This window comes from Arachis hypogaea, chromosome 1 (assembly GCF_003086295.3).
Source record: "Arachis hypogaea cultivar Tifrunner chromosome 1, arahy.Tifrunner.gnm2.J5K5, whole genome shotgun sequence".
Lineage (NCBI taxonomy): Eukaryota > Viridiplantae > Streptophyta > Magnoliopsida > Fabales > Fabaceae > Arachis > Arachis hypogaea.
This window is the reverse complement of record NC_092036.1, coordinates 60,399,140-60,406,425: the sequence shown is the minus strand read 5'-3', so window position 1 is coordinate 60,406,425 and position 7,286 is coordinate 60,399,140.

Sequence of the window (7,286 nt, the reverse complement as noted above, 5' to 3'; positions counted from 1 at the left end):
AGGTCTAGACATGGCCGAATGGCCATGCCTCCCAAATAACATGAAACAATCGAAACAAGGTTCAAAGACCTGATCCTAAGATCATAGATGATCAAAAGATGAAAATACAATAGTAAAAGGTCCTATTTATAGTGAACTAGTAACCTATGGTTTACAGAAATAAGTAAATGATGCAGAAATCCACTTCCGGAGCCCACTTGGTGTGTGCTTGGGCTGAGCATTGAAGCTTTCACGTGCATAGGCTTTTCTTGGAGTTAAACACCAGCTCTGGTGCCAGTTTGGGCTTTTAACTCCAATTTTGGTGCTAGTTTGGGCGTTTTACGCCAGAATTTTTATGCTGACTTGAAACGCCAATTTGGGCCATCAAATCTCAAGAAAAGTATGGACTATTATCCATTGCTGGAAAGCCCAAAATGTATAATTTCCAACACAATTGAGAGTTCGCCAATTGGGCTTCTGTAGCTCCAGAAAATTTATTTCGAGTGCAGGAAGGTCAGAATCCAATAGCATCTGCAGTCCTTTTTCAGCCTCTAAATCAGATTTTTGCTCAGGCCCTCAATTTCAGCCAGAAAATACCTGAAATCACAGAAAAACATACAAACTCATAGTAAAGTCTAGAAATGTGATTTTTGCATAAAAACTAATAATTATATACTAAAAACTAACTAAATCATACTAAAAACTACCTAAAAATAATGCCAAAAAGCGTATAAATTATCCGCTCATCACAACACCAAACTTAAATTGTTGCTTGTCCCCAAGCAACTAAAAACAAAATATAATAAAAAGAAGAGAATATACAATGAATCTCACAATATCAATGAAACTTAGTCCCAATTAGATGAACGGGGCTAGTAGCTTTTTGCTTCTGAACAGTTTTGGCATCTCACATTTTCCTTTGAAATTCAGAATTATTGGCATCTATAGGAATTCCGAATTTAGATAGTGTTATTGATTCTCCTAGTTCAGTATGTTGATTATCGAACACAGCTACCCTATGAGTCTTGGTCGTGGCCCTAAGTACTTTGTTTTCCAGTATTACCACTGGATACATAAATGCCACAGACACATAACTGGGTGAACCTTTTCAGATTGTGACTCAGCTTTGCTAAAGTCCCCAGTTAGAGGTGTCTAGACTTCTTAAGCACACTCTTTTGCTTTGGATCACGACTTTAACCACTCAGTCTTAAGCTTTTCACTTGGACCTTCATGACACAAGCACATGGTTAGGGACAGTTTGATTTAGCCGCTTAGGCTAGGATTTTATTCCTTTGAGCCCTCCTATCCATTAATGCTCAAAGCCTTGGATCCTCTTTACCCTTGCCTTTTGGTTTAAATGGCTATTGGCTTTTTCTGCTTGCTTTTTCTTTCTCTTTCTCATTTTTTTTGCCAAATATTTTTTTTTGCAAGCTTGTGTTTTTCACTACTTTTTCTTGCTTCAAGAATCAATTTTATGATTTTTCAGATTATCAACAACATTTCTCTTTGTTCATCATTCTTTCAAGAGCCAACAATTTTAACATTGATAAACTTCACTATCAAAAATATGCACTGTTCAAGCATTCATTCAGAAAAACAAAAAGTATTGCCACCACATCAAAATAAGTAAACTAATTTCAAGATAAAATTTGAAATTTATTTACTTCTTGTTCTTTTGTAATTAGGAACATTTTTCATTTAAAAGAAGGTTAAGGATTCATGGAATTATTCGTAACTTTAAGGCATAGACACTAGACACTAATGATCATATAATGAAGACACAAACATAGATACCACATAAAGCATAAAAATTGAAAAACAGAAAAATAAGAACAAGGAAATTAAAGAACATGTCCACCTTAGTGATGGCGGCTAGTTCTCCTTCTTGAAGATCCTATGGAGTGCTTGAGCTCCTCAATGTCTCTTCCTTGCCTTTGTTGCTCTTCCCTCACGGCTATTTGATCCTCTCTAATTTTATGGAGAATAATGGAGTGCTCTTGGTGCTCCATCCTTAGTTGCTCCATATTAGAACTCAAATCTCCCAAAGAGGTATTGAGTTGCTCCCAATAGTTGTTTGGAGGAAATTGCATTCCTTCAGGCATCTCAGGGATTTCTTGATGAGGGACTTCCTCATGCTCTTGTTGAGGTCCATGAGTGGGCTTTCTTGTTTGCTCCATCCTCTTTTTAGTGATGGGCTTGTCCTCTTCAATGAGGATGTCTTCCTCTATGACAATTCCAGCTAAATTGCATAGGTGACAGATGAGATGAGGAAAGGCTAACCTTGCCAAAGTGGAGGGCTTGTCAGCCACTTTGTACAGTTCTAGAGGTATGACCTCATGAACTTCCACTTCCTCTCCATCATGATGCTATGGATCATGATAGCCCGATCCACAGTTATTTTGGATCGGTTGCTAGTAGGAATGACAGAGCGTTGGATGAACTCCAACCATCTTCTAGCCATAGGCTTAAGGTCAAGCCTTCTTAGTTGAACCGGCTTGCCTTTGGAGTCTCTCTTCCATTGAGCTCCTTCTACACATATATCCATGAGGACTTGGTCCAACCTTTGAGTAAAGTTGACCCTTCTAGTGTAGGGGCGTGCATCTCCTTCCATCATTGGCAAGTTGAATGCCAACCTTACATTTTCCAGACTGAAATCTAAGTATTTTCCCCGAACCATTGTAAGCCAATTCTTTGGGTTCGGGTTCACACTTTGATCATGGTTCTTGGTGATCCATGCATTAGCATAGAACTCTTGAACCATTAAGATTCTGACTTGTTGAATGGGGTTGGTAAAAACTTTCCAACCTCTTCTTCGAATCTCATGTTGGATCTCCAGATACTCATTCTTTTTGAGCATGAAAGGGACCTCAGGGATCACCTTCGTTTTGGCAATAACTTCGTAGAAGTGGAAGCTTTTGTCTTCTCTTTCCTCTTTCTAGAGGTTTCTCTGGCCTTAGGTGCCATAAATGGTTATGGAAAAACAAAAAGCAACACTTTTTCCACACCAAACTTAAAAGGTTTGCTCGTCCTCAAGCAAAGGAAGAAAGAAGGATAGAGAAGAAGAAGAAATGGAGGAGAAGGAGAGTGAAGAAAGGTTCAGCCAAGGAGGGGAGAAGTGTGTATGATGTGTGAAAATGAAGGAGTGAAGAGGGGTTTATATAGGAGTGGAAGAGAGGGGTGTCCGTGTATGAGGGTTAGATTGGGAGGGAAAGTTTTTTAATTTTGGATGGTGGGTAGGTGGGGTTTTTGGGGAAGGGTGTTATTGGAATGTGTGAAGAGGAGATAGATTGAGGTAGGTGGGGATCCTGTAGGGTCCACAGATCCTGAGGTGTCAAGGATTTCTCATCCCTGCACCATTCTAGCGTGTAAATGCCCTCTGAGTGCTAATCCTAGCGTTAAATGCCAGGTTGCTACCCATTTCTGGCGTTTAACGCCAGCTTTTCTTACCTTTTGGCGTTGAATGCCAACTTGGTGCCCTTTTCTGGCGTTAAACGCCCAGAATGGTGCCAGACTGGGTGTTTAACGCCCATTCTGCTACCCTTACTGGCGTTTAAACGCCAGTAAGCTCCTTCTTCAGGGTGTGCTATTTTTAATGATGTTTTTGAGTTTGCTTTGATTTTTGCAGTTGTTTTTGTGACTCCACATGATCATCAACCTAAAGAAAACACAGAATAACAATGGAAAATGGAAATTTAACATAGATAAATAAAGATTGGGTTGCCTCCCAATAAGCGCTTCTTTAATATCAATAGCTTGACAGTGAGCTCTCATGGAGCCTCACAGATTCTCAGAACATGTTTCGGGCCTCCCAACACCAAACTTAGAGTTTGAATGTGGGGGCTCTGTTTGACTCTGTATTAAGAGAAGTTTTTCATGCTTCTTCTCCATGTGTACAGAAGGAGATCATTGAGCCTTAAACACAAGGTAGTCCTCATTCACTTGAAGAACCAACTCTCCTCTATCAACACCAATCACAGCTTTTGCTGTGGCTAGGAAGGGTCTGCCAAGGATGATAGATTCATCCTTATTCTTCCCAGTGTCCAGGATTATGAAGTCAGCAGGGATGTAAAGGCCTTCAACCTTCACTAAGACATCCTCTACAAGTCCATAAGCATGTTTCCTTGAAGTGTCTGCCATCTCCAGTGGGATTCTTACAGCTTGTACCTCAAAGATCCCTAGTTTCTCCATTACAGAGAGTGGCATGAGGTTTACACTTGACCCAGGTCACACAGAGCCTTCTCAAAGGTTGGTGCACGAAATTGTGATCATCAACAATGGCGCCAAAAACTTGGTGGCGCTCTCAAACGTGAATCACACTTTGTCACAACTTCGCACAACTAACCAGCAAGTGCACTGGGTCGTCCAAGTAATACCTTACGTGAGTAAGGGTCGATCCCACGGAGATTATTGGTATGAAGCAAGCTATGGTCATCTTGTAAATCTCAGTTAGGCAGATTATAATGGTTATAAAGGTTTTCAAATATAAAAATAAATAAAACGTAAAATAGAGATGGAAATACTTATGTAATTCAATGGTGGGAATTTCAGATAAGTGCATAGAGATGCTAGTTCCTGTTGAATCTCTGCTTTCCTATTGCCTTCCTTCAATCCTTCATACTTCTTTCCATGGCAAGCTATATGTAGGGCATCACCGTTGTCAATTGCTACATCCCATCCTCTCAGTGAAAATGGTCCAAATGCTCTTGTCACAGCACGGCTAATCATCTATCGGTTCTCAATCATGTCGGAATAGAATCCATTGATTCTTTTGCGTCTGTCACCACGCCCAACAATCGCTAGTTTGAAGCTCGTCATAGTTATTCAATCCCTGAATCCTACTCGAAATACCACAGACAAGGTTTAGACTTTCTGGATTCTCAAGAATGGCCGCCAAAGGGTTCTAGCTAATACCACGAAGATTCTGATTAAGAAACCCAAGAGATATGCGCTCGGTCTAAAGTAGAACGGAAGTGGTTGTCAGTCACGCATTCATAAGGATGGATGATGATGAGTGTCACGGATCATCACATCTATCAGGTTGAAGTGCAATGAATATCTTAGAATAAGGATAAGCTGAATTGAATAAAAGATAGTAGTAATTGCATTAAAACTCGAGGTACAGCAGAGCTCCACACCTTTAATCTATGGTGTGTAAAAACTACACCGTTGAGAATACATAAGTGATGGTCCAGGCATGGCCGAATGGCCAGCCCCCATAAACGTGATCAAAGGATCATAAGGTAATCCAAAAATAATCCAAATATGTCTAATACAATAGTGAAATGTCCTATTTATACTAGACTAGTTTCTAGGGTTTACAGAAATAAGTCTAAATGCAGAAATCAACTTCCAGGGCCCACTTTAGTGTGTGCTTGGGCTGAGCTTGAGCTTTACACGTGAAGAGGATTCTTCTGGAGTTAAACGTCAAGTAGTAACGTGGTTTTGGTGTTTAACTCTGGTTTGTGACGTGTTTCTGGCGTCTGACTCCAGAATGCAGCATGGAACTAGTGTTGGACGCCAGTTTGCGTCATCTAAGCTTGAAAAAAATATAGACTATTACATATTGCTAGAAAGCTCTGGATGTCTACTTTACAACGCTGTTGAGAGCGCGCCATTTGGAGTTTTGTAGCTCTAGAAAATCCATTTCGAGTGCAGGGAGGTCAGAATCCAACAGCATCAGCAGTCCTTTGTCAACCTGAATCAGAGTTTTGCTCAGGTCCCTCAATTTCAGCCAGAAAATATCTAAAATCACAAAAAATACACAAACTCATAGCAAAGTCCAGAAATGTGAATTTTGCATAAAAACTAATGAAAACATCCCTAAAAGTATCTAGATCCTACTAAAAACTACCTAAAAACAATGCCAAAAAGCGTATAAATTATCCGCTCATCACAACACCAAACTTAAATTGTTGCTTGTCCCCAAGCAACTGAAAATAAAATAGGATAAAAAGAAGAGAATATACTATAAATTCCAAAATATCAATGAATATTAGTTCTAATTAAATGAGCAGGACTTGTAGCTTTTTGCTTCTGAACAGTTTTGGCATCTCACTTTTTCCTTTGAAGTTCAGAATGATTGGCATCTATAGGAACTCAGAGTTTCAGATAGTGTTATTGATTCTCCTAGTTAATTTTGTTGATTCTTGAACACAGCTACTTTTATGAGTCTTGGTCGTGGCCCTAAGCACTTTGTTTTCCAATATTTCCACCGGATACATAAATGCCACAGACATATAACTGGGTGAACCTTTTCAGATTGTGACTCAGCTTTGCTAAAGTTCCCAATTAGAGGTGTCCAGGGTTCTTAAGCACACTCTTTTTGCTTTGGATCACAACTTTAACCACTCAGTCTCAAGCTTTTCACTTGGACCTGCATGCCACAAGCACATGGTTAGGGACAGCTTGATTTAGCCGCTTAGGCCTGGATTTTATTTCCATGGGCCCTCCTATCCATTGATGCTCAAAGCCTTGAATCCTTTTTACCCTTGCCTTTTGGTTTTAAGGGCTATTGGCTTTTTCTGCTTGCTTTTTCTTTTTTTTCGCAAGCTTTTGCTTTTTCACTGCTTTTTCTTGCTTCAAGAATCAATTTCATGATTTTTCAAATTATCAATAACATTTCTCTTTGTTCATCATTCTTTCAAAAGCCAAAAATTTTAACATTCATAAACAACAAGATCAAAAATATGCACTGTTCAAGCATTCATTCAGAAAAAAAAAGTATTGCCACCACATCAATATAATTAAACTAGATTCAAGGATGAATTCGAAACTCATGTACTTCTTGTTTTTTTGTATTAAAAACATTTTTCATTTAAGAGAGGTGAAGGATTAATGGAATTATTCATAGCCTTAAGACATAGTTACTAAATACTAATGATCATTTATTGAAGACTCAAAACATAGACAAATACATAGCATAAAATCGAAAAACAGAGAAATAAGAATAAGGAAGTTAAGGAATGAGTCCACCTTAGTGATGGTGGCGTCTTCTTCTTGAAGGACCAATAATGTCCTTCAGCTCCTTTATGTCTCTTCCTTGCCTTTGTTGCTCCTCCCTCATAGCTCTTTGATCTTCTCTAATTTCTTAGAATGATGGCGTGCTCTTGGTGTTCTACCCTTAGTTGGTCCATGTTGTAACTCAAATTTTCTAGAGAAGTGTTGAGTTGTTCCCAATAGTTATTTGGAGGAAAATGCATCCCTTGAGGTATCTCAGGGATTTCTTGATGATAAGCTTCCTCATGGGCTCTCTTGTTTGCTCCATCCTCTTCTTAGTGATGGGCTTATCCTCTTCAATGAGAATGTCT